Source organism: Typopeltis vanoorti, chromosome 16 (assembly GCF_054136105.1).
Source record: "Typopeltis vanoorti isolate ZY-2024b chromosome 16, IOZ_Tvanoo_1.0, whole genome shotgun sequence".
NCBI classification, from domain to species: Eukaryota; Metazoa; Arthropoda; class Arachnida; order Uropygi; family Thelyphonidae; genus Typopeltis; species Typopeltis vanoorti.
Window position 1 is genome coordinate 83,244,245 of NC_143564.1, and position 15,435 is coordinate 83,259,679.

Genomic DNA, 15,435 nt, shown 5'->3' on the forward strand with positions numbered 1-15,435 from the left:
CCTGTGTTATACTACAGAAATCGATTGTCATTTTAATCTTCTTTCCGAGGAAAAGCAGTCATTAGAAATGAAGGCTCGCATCGACCCCAGTGTGCAAGAATTTGATCCCCCCCGCAATGACTATCTCCATAGGGGAGTCAATAACGCTGGTGTCCTATGTCTGGAATAAACTGAGTTCTGTTTTTGTTGTAATAAATTTTTCTTGTGTCGAATATTGTTTCTATCACTATATTTCTGTGTTTACATCTTCTTATTCCTAAAGAAAACAAATCTAAGTTATACTCCTACATTTAGGAATAACGTTTGTTTGCCGTATTCTTTGTACACCAAATAAGTTGTGCAAGTTAATTTTATTTTCAAATTTTGAATATGAAAAATAAGGCGACTTCACTTCTTGAGACAAAGTTCAGAATATTAGTACGATTTTATTTTGTCATAAGAATGGTATAGAATTAAATTCTATTTTTTCACTGTATACAGCTTAAGTTATTTATCACACTTAGTGATAATATTACAATAAATGTTATTTCGATATAAATGTGTTTAAAAGTCTTGGCAATTGTTATTTTACAAATATAATATTCTCTGTTGAAGTTGTTAATGCGTAAAAACCCATATATCCTCCATATCATTATGCCTAGATGGTTGAGATATCGCACCTAATGCGATATTAATAACATACAAACCAGTCAGTGAACAGTTGGTCCACACATTTACGTGGTTTATCTTTTAGCCTCGGCATAATCTTAAACAACCATCTATTCCATCACCTCAGAAAGTGTGTTATTGTGGTTATTTTCTTGTCTTTATCTTCATATAATTACACTACAGTTCGTACTTTGAAAATAAAGTATATTCTACTAAAATACATTGCTACCAATTTACCGTATATTCTAAAATGGAGTTTATTCAATTTGTTGAAGCATTCAGTAGAAATGCACTGCTTCTTCTAGTACTTTAAATATTACTTTAAGAAGTTCCATCGTTTACAGGTAGCGTTGCATTCATTTAATGGAGTAAGTATTTGAAGAAATCCTTGCGTGATAATCACCGGTGAAGTAAACTAGTTAAGAAAGAAAAGTGTTCACTACTGAATTATTATTGAGCACTGCTGTAATTTGATTGCTTCGGAAACCGGCTGTTATTGAGGAGAAAACGTAATCAGATATTCAGGAAATGGCGGTGTATTCTCTGTTGCGCAACATCACGGTGGTAGGGCAAAATGCCGAACATTTTGCATTTATATTTAATAAAATTTTCTTGTATATCATAATTAAGAATTCTTTAATATTCCTAATGGAAAAAAATCTTCAGGTCGCATCTCCAATTTGCAGATGCCACCTAACAGACATCTTCATCTGAATAACAGCTAAACAGCCACTTTCCTCAAGAGGTCTCATCGGCCATTTAGTCTACTTGTGCTTCAGTATAAATTTCGTTCTCTTATCAATTTAATTGATAAAATCGTGTTTCTTTCGTCTCTTTCCTGTTCTCAAGGAAAGAAGGATTTTCAGAGTATATGCGCTCGTTTGACAAAAATAAATAAATAAATGCTTCAGAAGTATTTATTTACGGCTTAGTTCAACACACCTTTATTAAATTCGGTCACTTCCAGGAATACAGCTATTACTCTAAACCAGGGATCTCCAAACTACGGCCCGCGTGTCAGTGCGGCCCGCGATGTGATTTTATCCGGCCCGCCAATTGGACTAATTTTTCAATAAGAATCCGCAAAAAAAAAAAAAAAACCCGGGGTGTTGATAGATTTCAAATGCATTAATTAAAATTGTGTTCAAAATATATTCCCGAATAGCAAAACGTAACCGTCATCCAAGTTACGGTCTTTCTGACTGTAAAAGGTCGGTTAGAATGGACTAACGAAGGAAAAAAAAATTGAATTTCAGAAAATTTTACAAGGAAATTTGAAGAAATTTACTTGTAAATTTATCTCTATTTTTGGGACAACGTATCTTTGCAAACAAACTTTTCCCGAATGAAATATATGAAGTCAAAATACAGGGCAAATTTATCTGATGAACATTTGAAATCGCTACTTGTAATTAGCACTTCAAAATTTGAACCTGAGTTTAATAAGATTTTAAAAACACAAACACAGTTGCATCATTCATATTAATGGTTTTATTATAATTTGTGATAAAAATATGAGACTTTGCTGATAGTGTTCGTTGTCATTAATATACGATAATTTAATCTCACATACTCTGTAATCAGTTTTTATCTGCTATCAGTAAAACTCATATATCTAGTTGTAGAAGTTTTTTTTTTTTTTTTTTTTTTTTTTTTAATGCGGTCCTCTGAACAGTGCTGAAGTACCCAATATGGCCATCACGGAGAAAAGTTTGGAGACCACTTCTAAACGAACCGTTTGGCTTTTATTCTTAATTTGCTTTCATTGGTACCACTTCTATTACTTTGACTGTGAAGCTAGTGTATTAATGGCTGTGAATTTTGTTTTCTTCTGGCCGGTTCGTGTCGTTTCGGGGACATTCATCTTCTCTGATTAATCTATCCAAGTTGTATGTTAGAATGTCATATTCAACGAGTGTTTTATTTTAGTATTTACTTTGTTAATCCTCAGACTTTTTTTTATTTGGTTCTATTCTACCATGTTCGTTTGTATGATGTTACTATTAAAAATCAGTTTTTTAGGTTTAGATTTTGCTATAAGGTAGTATCGTGTGTTATATCTGATTATTGCAAATGAAGATACTGCCTCCATTTTATTTATGACATTTTCTATTACATCCCCTCGTGTTAATGCTTGGCGTTTTCGTTAAGCAATTCTAATGAATGATAGAGGTTGTTGACCAGAATTCGCATATCTTTCACCTCATTGTTATTTTTACAATGAACTGTGGAATATTTCCTCTTACATAATCAAGATCAATCTTTTTGTCTAATTTTTATCTGGTTCTTATTTATTTAGGTAGAGCCGCTTTCATGTTCTTTCATCTGTAATTCATGAATTATGTCATACTTAATAATTTCGAAACCAGTTTTGGTGCATCTGTTCTCGAAGTAGTTTTTTTACTACACACCGAACTTTCATAAAACAAAATTTATAAAGAAATTACAAGATGACACATGGCTGGTTTTCTTGCTCATAACAGTTAATTAACCAAGAGTGTAATATTCGTGGAAAGATGATAGTTGGACCAACTAAAGATGTAATAATGGACAAATTTGGTCATAATCATAAATTCTCTTTTGTTGAACGATAATTGCAGTGTCATATTCTGCTCGAAATACAAGTACATGAAGAGTAGAAAGAAATTGTCTGAAATTTCTTATTATTACCCTTTAGTCAAAGTATGATGCAATGTTATTGTACAGTGGGCCGGTGTCGAATAGAAGGAAGATAATCGTAAATAATTTCCTGAAGACCTACAGAATTGAGTGTCTGATTTAGGATGTCCTTTTCTCGAGTAGATGCTTCTTTGTTCTTCGAGGAAGCATGAAATCTTATTTCTTCCTAATGGGAGTTTGTTAGTGATATCTTAAGAGGCGGACAACCGGTTTCTTCAGCAGATCTCACACGAGAATCTGTCAATTCTTTCAAATAACTTCAGAAGCTATTAAAGTTGTCACTGTCGAAACTGATTTAAAAGGTATTAACATTTAAGTAGCAGAAACCACATCCGATCTTTATCTTGGTTAAAAGGATGCAATCAAATGAGTACACAAATGAGTTAACTAGATATTACATTCCGAAATAATTAAATCTCCTTTTCTCCTCCTCCCCTGCAAAAAAAGACTACAGTATGTGAGTTTAGTGTTGGTATAGGATTTTTCGAAAACAAATTTAGTTTTCCTTCATGCGAAAAATTTACTAGCAATGGATTTAAGATGACTGAATAAGAGAATTTGCTGCCCGGAAATATTTAAAAAAAATGTTTTTATATGTTGTTTTTTTAAATAAATTATTTCACTGATATATTTAGCTCTTGTAATGACGTTTTTCCTTTCTCTGTGTTTTTTGGCATATTTTATTTAAAACTTATTTACTATAGAGTAGTTTCAAGTGTATGTCTAGTCTCCATACTAGTTTCGAGTAAAACGTATAGCATTTGGTTGTCCTCGCCTTCGATATTGTATTCTGTAATGACACAAGAGTCCTAACCTGTTAAAAATATGGTTTTTCGCATGATCAATATTTTAAAAAAATATTTGAAAGTCGCATCAGACAGCGGGGTAGTATTGATCTAAAATTCAGGTATTTCATAGAAATCTGATGAAAATTAACTAGGACCTTTCAGCCATTAGAAAACCGAAAAGACCCACTAATGCTAGAGGAGGTTTAGTATAAAAGAAAAATCAAAATTTTGTAACTACTATTGAACACAACACTTACAACAAAGAATACAAGAAGAACGTCCTTGAGTATTTATCGTGTACTCAGTATTCTGTAAGGAAGCTCTGAGATTTCTGGCCTGCTATAGGAGAACTTTAAAAAAATACGAAATTGAATACGCATATTCCCTTTTCTGTGTGTCGTAAAAACAGAAGACTGAGGGGGGGGGAGATGTTGGAGTTCATTGGTAACTCCATGCACGGCGAGGTATTGGTAAGCGGTAGTAATGGAATGATTATATCCCTAGTATACACACACACTTTTAGAAATATGGCAAACATGATATTTTTTTAACTTTAAATGTAATTCTTGTTTTAATTTGTCGAATCACAACCGTATCATTATTCGTGTACTGGCTGTCTCGATGAGTTACGATGTTGTGAAGCGTTTTAGATGTTAATCCTAAAGTACACATTTAAATTGCAGAGTGCCGTGCTGAGCTTGTAGTTAGACGCATAATTTACGGACCATGAATGTTCGAGTAGTAAGTGTGATTAATTGTACAAAGGGAACATCAGCCTTGATTACGAATGGTTAAATTTGGAATTCATTGCGTTAATCAAAGTAATGAACGGGAAGTGCTAAATAAGTGCCAATCAGTTACTACATATTCTTTATGCGGTGTTTAATTTTGATGCATCAATTGCTTGTTAGAGGACACCTCGACTCCGACTGAACACTAGTATCCGTTCTAATAACTGAAATAATCTTAGTAATGTAATTATTCAACTTTCTACTCGATATCAATAACCGGGACGTATTCATGGCTCTAATCCATGTGTTCACGGGGCCGGTTTGCCTGTTCTGTGGGACGAAAAACCTGAGTTTCCGTGTGAAAAATCCCCCCTACCTCCGTATGAGACCGGCTAATTCACCTTTAGTCGAAAGAGACAAGACAAAGGTTCCTCACGTCACTGACGGGAAACTAACCAGCTCTTTCTGACCAAAAGGCTTCGTCTATACTGAATGAGCTATGGAGGCTCGTACCCCAATGACTAGAGTTCCCTATTCACACGTAAGAAAAGAATTCCCACTAGTCATTTTGTTATCAGTAATTCAAAACTTTGAAGTAAAGCGTATTTTTAATCACAGCTTTTTAATTGCACTCGTTTTCATTGCGTTTTGGGGGTTAGGAAATTAAGAAAGAGAAACACCAGCTTTTTAATCCACTAAACAATATATCATAACACAAATACTATCCCCCACTATTCTGTCTGCTGTTCAATATACAAATATTTACCATTAAGTGCATTACACATCATAGAACAGGCAGCAGTTCTTACTGAGATGCTGAGGGATACAACGCTCTCTGAGGCATTTACCTACTTTTTGTGCCCCCTTAGAGTCATATGAAACGGCATATTCATGTAAATTAATGTAAACATCGATTGGCTTCTTCATTCTGGATGGAAGAAAAGCTTGAAGTAGTTATTTGATTTATGATCCAAAATTTTTGATAAAACGGCTCGTTTGATTAATGAAGTTAACAAATCATATCATCCACAACATTTGCAATATATATAATGTAATTTCTTCCTGCCAGGAAACTTTCATAATTTTTATGAAAGTAGCAGACGAAACTACTTTAATAAATCAACATTGCATCGTTTCAAAATGAGATCAGATGAAAAATTAACTATCAGTTTTTTAAAATAAAGAACGAAATAAATTATTCTGCTCATTTTTGTAAAAGTAAATACCGATCTTAATAAAAATAATTGATTGTTATTTCAGTTACTTAGAATGAAACTGTTTTTATATAAAACTGTCTGAAAAATTATTCCCCTGAAGAAATAAATCGTCTGAATTACATATAATTTTAGTTATTAACTTTAAAAATATTTTTTAGCCCTTGCGTTTGTTTTGTGAGCACATGCTCTTTTTCTGGTTTCTTAGTAATAAATAGGATTATTTTCCTCTATCGCAGAAAGTTTAATCGATTTAATTCTTTGAATCCTTAGTTTAATTATTTGAAATGGAGAAAACTAGGATCAAAACTGGAAGAATATGTTTACTGTTTATGGAAAACTAAAGATGATGCGAATTATTTTGTTCACATTTTTATAAATTAGCGTTTGTTCATATCGCAAGGGGAAGACATTTGCTGTCAACCCCATAATACATTAGTACATCGGCCTTAACTAATAATGAAATAAAACAATTACGTCATTAAAAAAGAAATATTGATTTTAGAATACTAAACGTTCAAAAGAAAATAGCTAAAATAAAATGTATAAAAAAAAAGATAGTAATACTTCAGAAGTATAGTGAGAGTAAGTGTTGCCTTTATAAAGGGCTTGCAGTCCACTTATCAATCTTTTTTATATAATTACAAATTCTGTGGAATACTTTTTGTATGATTTGTGAGAACATGCAAACCAGCCCCGTGAACACACGGATCTACAGACATAGGACACACCGAAAGGCATAGGGCTAACCACCTTATCCTCGGGACGGGTACGGTTTGGAAGAGCTAAGGACAGCTCCGTAACAGGCCACTAGGCCTAATACGTAAAAAGGAAGAAGGTGATTTCTCAACCACTTATTTTTATTTGCATGCCTGTACTTTCATAATTTATTTAACATCTTTGGAAATATAAGTTTACGAATAATTTCTAAATCTATCGAATGAATCGAAACATGAATCACGAAATTTCAAGCAAAATGGAGAAAGAAGAAAAAGATGAATGACGTTATATTCTTAAAAGCAAAAATATAAAATGATTAAGAGGATAGATGCAGGAAGTTGCATGCGATATGAAGAAAAGTGAAGTAATTTCAGTAGACCATAATGTTGTAAAGAGGAAGTCAAGGGTCAGGGATGTCATTTCATCATAGTTTCAGTTTTCAACGCTAACAGTTATCAGATACCGAAAAGAAATGGAGGTATATAGTTGGTAAATGCTCAGAGAAATAGTCATATCACAAAATTTACTGAGTACTTTGTCTCCAATATGGAATTGTATTCCTGATTCTACCTTCCAAAATTTCTTGAAACCGTATTAACACTTTCATTGCCAAGCTGAAAATTGGAATTTCGTGTGGTGGCCAAATTTTTTTTATTTTTTATTTTTATTTAGTTAGCGACGTCCACGCGATAACGCGTGATCGGCCGCTTGGTGAGAACTCGCATCACGCGATATCGCTTGATTGGCAATGAACATGTTAAAGAAGTATAGAATTCATGCAAGCAGGAAGAAATAACGTCTGGTTTATTCGAGATAATCGCAGTTGCCATTATTATACGAATAAAATTATTTCGAGAATTCATTAATCTCGAATAACGAAATTGAGGATAATGTCATGGTAGTTGTGGTAGGCTTGTTTTAGCGTTAGCTGATGATGAGTTACTCATTCGCATTCGGAGACCACAGTTCTTTACCTTCTTGAAGCCGGGATTGAATTTATGAAACTGAGGTACAGTAAACAAAGTCCTTAGTAGGATTCGTTTGCTTATAGCTACACAAGTATGAAAAGATGAAATTGGATAGTAGGAGTGAAAGGCATAAAAAGCATCCTTTTCCGTGCTTTCGGGGACATATCCTGTGATGAGAATCCTCTGCCACCTGAAACATTTAGAAATATCAGTGCTCGTAATGAGATTCGACCTGTTGCTTGGAGAGTGGAAACGGTAATTACTTTGCCAGCTATTCTGCAAGGATCATTTGTAAGCACGTGGGATGTCTTGTACCAACCTTATCAATTGATATTAGCGAGTGAATTCTCATATAGAAACCGAATGTCTGAAATTTCATTTAAATTTTCGCATCTCTAATTTCATGTAAGAATCTAAAATATTTTAATATGGATTCGAAATCACTGTGTTACAAATATATTCAATTGAATCTGTCAGCTGATTTAGTGCTCCATCTTCTTTTTCCCAAGTAAATGTATTTCTTTTTTAAAAAAAGTTACTTGTTATTGCTTAAATGAGTATTAAATAAATACTCATATAAAGTATTAAGTTTATATCAGTGTGGAGTTTAGAGTGCAGTACACTGAAATCTACTGTTTCAATTTAGAGAAGGTATCAGTCATGTTAATTTTGAGCTTAAAATTTATTCGCTTCTATAGCTGTTAACCTTAAAAGCAGCTTCGACATGGAGACAATACCAAACTCCTGCTTTGCACTCAAATATTCTTTACATGACACAATGAACCTTTTCAGTGTTTCATATTGCTTCGTTACGTTAATATACGTCATTAATAAAGTCTGCAGCTTTTTCTTTAACAAAATCTAAAGAAACAGGACATTCACGAAGAAGCTTTGAATCACGATTGAGATTTGAATATTTCACATTCTTCCTAAATTTCTAATAAAATATCATGAAATCGAGCTCTGTTTCCCCCCCCCCCTTTTTTTTAATGAAAAAAAAATACAGCAGCAGACAATATTATTCAACAATTAACAAATTCAGCTTAGCTCATTTATTCATTTGTTATGACAGGAAGTTTCGTGCGGTGTACAAATATGTAGCTGTCGTTTTAGAAAATCTTGGTTTAGGGGAGAAAATCAATTTCAGAATAATGCAGCGAAACGGTGAACATATTCATGACTGTAATTCGTGTGTGTGTTCACTGGGCTGGTTTGCTTGTTCTGGAGGAAGAAAAAAAAACCCAAGTTTTCTGGTGGAAAAAATCCCCATTTCCGTATGAGATCGGCTAACTCACCTTTTGTCGAAAGAAACCAGACATCGGTTTCCTGAAGTCACGTACAAACGTTGTATTACTACTAAATAATACTGACCATTCACTGTGATGTCCTCCGGAACAAACACAGACAGGAATCGAATCGAGGTCTTTCTAATCAAAGGGCTTCGTCTATACTGACTGAACTACGGAAGCTCTTCATATTATGAGGAACATTTATATCGGCATTTCACATATAAATGTGAAATTTAAATGTGTAGCTCACATTTTACAGCTAAAATATGAGTTAGTTAATATCATATGGAGGCAGCTTTCTCTAAGCATCCCCCTCCCCCAAAGCCAAGCAGACCAGTTTGAGAAAAAAATGCAATTGACAAAATAACAATACGATTAATAAGCGAAGGGCGCTGTGATTGTGAGATTGGTTCAAAATTGGTTCCTAAAACTACTTGGAATTAGTTAATTATTATTAACTGAATTTTAACCCCTTAGATAATGCAGATTAATACACAGTGTGCCCTTTAATTAATGAGACAATCATTATATCAAATCAAAGAACTATATTTGGAATTGTCAATTATACCGATTCAAAATAATCTCCCTCCAACTCTACACAACGTTTACATCTGCCTTACTGGTGTTCGAAGGCACGGTGGAAGTCCTGAATGGGAACCTCCTTCAGTGTCTGTGTTATACCGCGTTGGACGTCCTCAATATTGCCGAAGCGCTCCCCTTTCAATGCACATTTCATTTTCGGGAAGAGGAGAAGTCTGCGGGAGCCAAATCTGGCGAATATGAGGGAAAGGAGGGAGGGATTTTTTACTTCGGAGTTGATCTGTGTGAAAGAACATCTCTTCCCCGCTATTGCTTGCAACAGAAACTAATTGTTATTTTGAAACAATTCTTTCCTGACACGTTGCATACGCTCGTACAAACGTTGCATTACTACTAAATAATACTGACCGTTCACTGTGATGCCCTCAGGAACAAATTCGCGGTGGATAATTCCAGCAGAATTGAAGAAAACAATGACCATTGTCGTGACATTCCATGCTCAGGCGTTTCGTTTTCGAATCAAACTGAAAACATCAACATGCATGACACAAACCCTGAACAAATATTTCTTCTTCCTTACCGAAACCAAGCTGTACACCAACTAGCCTAGTGATTATTCGTCAATCATGGGCAATATTTTTCGTAGCTTTCACATTTTCATTTGTCCGTGCAGAAACTTGCAATTCACAGCGTGGTTCATCCTCCAGCGACTTCATCCCCTCTTTAAACGTTGTTAATCAGCGGAACACCTGTGCACTGCTTAGACAGTCATCGCTGTAAACTTTTTTTTTAGGTCTTGGTACACTCTGTAGGAGTTCGTCGTAATTACAGCAAAAATTTTATCGCTGTTCTTTGCTCCATGACGCAACTTCTGACACGCTCAACTCACACACTCTTACTTCAACGGTTGCTACAGGAAAACTGCTGCGACATCGGACTCGAAAGTTGCACCTGCGATTACAACACACTCTAGCCGTCAAAACTTTTAAAACGTTTGTTACTTTATTCAAAAGACTATCCTTTAAAAAAACCAATCTCATTACTTAACGGACACACTCTGTATAACTTTGAAAGGAGAAATTCTCGGGAGATGGTAGTAAATTGAAAAAGCATTAAGTGAATGAGAAATAGGGAAAGATACTGGATTAGTGGAATACTAATGTTATAAGTACGAAACAAGTATGAACTGAGCGTGCACGATCGTCGCCACGGTTAATTTATCAATCCCTGTAGATGTTCACTTTCGATGGCCGTTTTCTTCTTTATATTTTAAATTAAAAATTCCATTGAGTATTTTCAGTAAAACAGTTTCTAACGCACTCATCAATTCTTCAATTATTGCAGTGGAAGAGTCTCGAACACTGGGCATCTATTGAGCAGTTGGAGGAGCGACACCTAATATTTAGTTGGAAAACCATGAGTTCAGTTTCTGTGCTACTAGAATATTTAATTAATTTATAGCATATAATTGAGCCAAACGGTACCAGATATTAATTGTCTCTATTCTTCTCCTGTGAAAATAGAAACGATTATCATAACGCAGTTAGTGTAGTTGATAACTCGAAATAATAGTGGCCCAATCCACATTGTAATGCACATACGTTGTTCGCATTTTGTAGAGCGCGGAATGAACAAAAAGAACAGATTTTTAAAGTTGAACGAGGACAATTGAGATATGTTGAAATGTGGCTGATAGACGTTATTGCATGATGTGTACTATGATATATCTGGTCTTAAACCTTGATACGGTTTTAGACAAATTTGTCTAGAATTTATATTGAGGAGAGTTATCCGATTAGCTCTTCAAATCATGACAGTTAATTGATTTCACACGGAGGTGAATAAATGGCTTTTCCTCCGGGAAACGTGGATTTTTCATCATGCGAACAATCGCCAGATACATCATTCCAGTCTATAACAGCAATGAGGGAGGTAGTTCACTACCGCTTTTGATCAGCTCTCATTCAAATCCCTTTATCTTATCGCTTGTTTGTTAAATCATTATATGCTTCATGATTTTTTCATGTCTTATTCTTCACACACAAATCCTTTTTTATTCCAGACAATTCAACTAATATTTCTCACATTTTACTATTCTTGAATGTTAACTGCAGCAGTCAGAACCCGTTAAGTGCACTTTTATTAATCTTGACATTTCGCGACTTAAAAGTTAACGTTTCTGGATTATTATGGTGTTGTTTTCATTCCGCTTCTTTACCAAGTAATCCGATACACTACATTTATTTCATTAACGACGAACCCGATGTAGAAATTTATTAGTCAACTCCTTTCATTACCGAGAGTTGCTTAACCATGAAATTTCGTTGCCGCTTTTCGCTGAAGTATTATTTAACCAAAAAAAAAAGCATAATGCGCTATTTAATTAATGAACTTAAGTTATTCTGCATATGTATCATTGCACCCAATAAGGCAATACATATCTTTAAGACGTCTTTATAATATTCAACGACATCAATTATTTTATTAAGAAAGCCAAGTCTGAGTTATTTAAATGATAAGTCACATTTTTAATTGATTTAGAGAATCCAGGCGGCAACTATCCAAAACAATATTTGTATTTCTATCTCGCCTGGAAAAAACGAGTACGAGTATTCCTTTTTCTTTCTAACTAATTAAAATTATAGTTTGTTGATCGTTGATGAACAGATGAATATAGACTTGTACTCATTAAACCGTAAAGATCAATTTGTTTGCTTCATAAATAGTTAGTATCAACGCATTAATTTGCTTAGTGAATCAAACAGAAAATCATTGTTCTCATCGTGAATTATGACACTGACACAAAACGTCTGGTCTGTTGCGAGGTGCAACAAATTTTCGTGGCGGATCCTAAAAGTTTCTGAAGTTTATGTCGTAACTGTTGATTATCTTTTAGTGATCTGATCTACATTTCTGCATACATCTCTTGACTTCTAATTTCTCTACATAAAAATAAGTAATATGTTAATAAATACAGAGACACTACAATGGGCTGAAAATGCGCTCTATAAAATAACTAAGTATATTATATACGATTTAGTGATTTAGATTATCAGTATAGGTACCGATTACTAATACAGATCAGAATAATATAAACATACAGGAATAAGGTTCAAAGAAAGACATTATTTTAAAATAAAATCTATTAAACAAGCATCCCACCTATAGAATGAAAAACAATAGTGGACCCTATCTTTAAAAAGGTAGTAGAGATTACCATAAATTATTATAGAGGTATAAGTATAATAAATTCCTGTTACAAAATATATAGCAGAATTTTAAATAAACTAATAAAATATTAGTTTGTTATTATTACTATTTGTATGATTTCATTAACTAATATAGACCAGACCTTTGGCCTAAAATTAATAATAGAGAAAAGAATTGAATATAATTTAGAAACACATATTGAATTTATTGACTTTAAAAAGTATTTGATAAAGTTAAAAATACTTCTATTTTATTTAACATATTAAAAGAAAGACAAATACCAAATAATATTCTAAAAAGCTATCATAAGTATATGTGAAAGTAATCAAATACAAATAAGATTAAATTATGAACTATCATATCCGAGAGAGATAAACCAAGGAGTCTGATAGGGATGTCTCCTTTCAGAAACACATTTTACATTTATTTAAATGCAATAATAATAAAATGGAATAAAAATTTCCATCAAGGTATTAAACTTTCTCCTACCGTGAACTTAAACTCTCCTTTTTTGTTGATGACAAATAATTACAAATTCTGAAGATAACTTACAGAAAGGTATTTTAAATTTAAACGAGATAACCAAAGATTATGATATGGTAATATCAACAGATCATCAAAAACGATGGCCTTTAAAGGACAAGATGCAGTAAAAACTAAAATAGTAATAGATAACAAGATTTTAGTACAGGGGAATTCATTTAATTACCTAGGATGTATGATTACATATGAAAAAGATATAAACTTAAAACTTGCAAAATATTTAATAATTACACCTTTTATTTTTAAATATTAACTCTACATTTAAACCTAACCTAGTTCAAAAACAAACCAGACTAAAAGCATACCGTACATTAGCCTTACCTGTCCTATTGCATGAAAGTGAAATCTGGACAATAAAACAAAACGACAAAATTAAGATTAATAACAGTAGAAATGAAGTTTATGAGAAAAACTGCAAAATATACTCTATTTGATCACAAAAGAAACGAAGAAATTATGAAAGAATTAAATCAAGAATCAGTAATAGAAAATATTAAAAAATATAAACATAAATGAAAGAACACATTCAAAGAATGAAAATAGAAAGATTACCAAAACAAGCCTTCAAGTACAAGCCATTAGGAAAAAGATAACCAGGACGTCCTCTTAAGCGATGACATCTAAGGCCGGAACAGGCCAATTTAGGCCTAAATCCTTGATAAGGATGATGATGATACTAATACAGGTAAAATATAATACACTATGTTTATGTTTAGACAATCGTTAAACTGCCTTCTGCAATTAAAAGCAGCATACGCTTTTCGTTCTATAATTTTGAATATCCTATTCTTCTTAGTATGAAATGAAGCTTATATAAAAAGAGCAGGAAAATGATCAGGTACTTGAACTTCTATAAAAGTACTGATAACTACTAAGTGTATACTTAGAAATAACTAATCCCATACTAATGATCAGCTGGTTTTCAAGCTTTTCTTGTGAAGTATATTTATCCTCTGTGTGGTGATGTTTTAAACGTATTGTATAGAATGGTTATATATTATGTAACCATGCTGAACTTGACTGTTGATTTATACTTTTTTTTAATTTTCAAAATATAATGTGAAGTTTAAAATTTCATTATAACAATATCCATATTCAGTGAATTGGAATGTGAATAGCTAGTAAAATCATAATTAAATGTTATCTGTTACCATTAACAACGCAACCAACCGACATGTTTCTTTCAATAGCCACATTTCTAATTAAACTTGAAGAAAATATAAAGTAATCCGCTATTTCTTTATTCCTAAAGGGAGTAGGCAAGTCCATTTAAACCTAATTAAGCTAATGTTTGGAAAGTGGAGAGAAGCCCATTTCAATCCTTACCAATCGCAGATAGCTGGCCCAAGAATATCAGTGATTTTAATTGGCATCTGGGGAAGAGAGTAGTACGAAAGACAACTACTACCATCTCGTGGTCTCTAACACTATATATTTCTGAAATAGTGCTAGTTCTGTGGTCCACTTGGAGCTGTGAGACGAGTTCTGTCAAATTTGATGTGAAACAGTAATCAGCATTCACTCGAACTTACTAATGCCGTTTATCTAACAAAGCTAACTTAGATTAATTATAAAACATCACATGCTTGTTTCATACTGTAACGTCAGTATTGAAGTATATAAGCGTTCCTAAGCTTTAAATATATTTTTAATTTAAATACTGAATTTATAGGAAACCCGTTTTATAGCAGACCTGTTTCAAACTGTAATTTGCATTATTCGTAAACAGCGGAAATAATAACCGTTCATTATTAAATTATGTTTCTACTTCGACATTTTCTGGCGATGTTAAAATTTCGGATATAAGCGCAGTTGATCCTTTGTTCTCTGAATGAAAGTTTGTGCAAATTTCTGCGCTCTCATTCTGATTCCTTCGAACATCAGCAAAGAAGCTGAAATCGTCTTGGATGCACCAATATATCATAATCTTCAATAGAATATTTTCAAGAGAGATCGACGCAAGTTCATTTTTTGCCGATAAATAGCTGCATTAATTACTATCCTCGATTTTGCTATTTTACGTTGTCATTGTCGGGATGTTTTACTTCAGCCATAATACTGTGAGTTTATTTGGATTTGCTTTATGTTACTTTATGGCTTCTTCC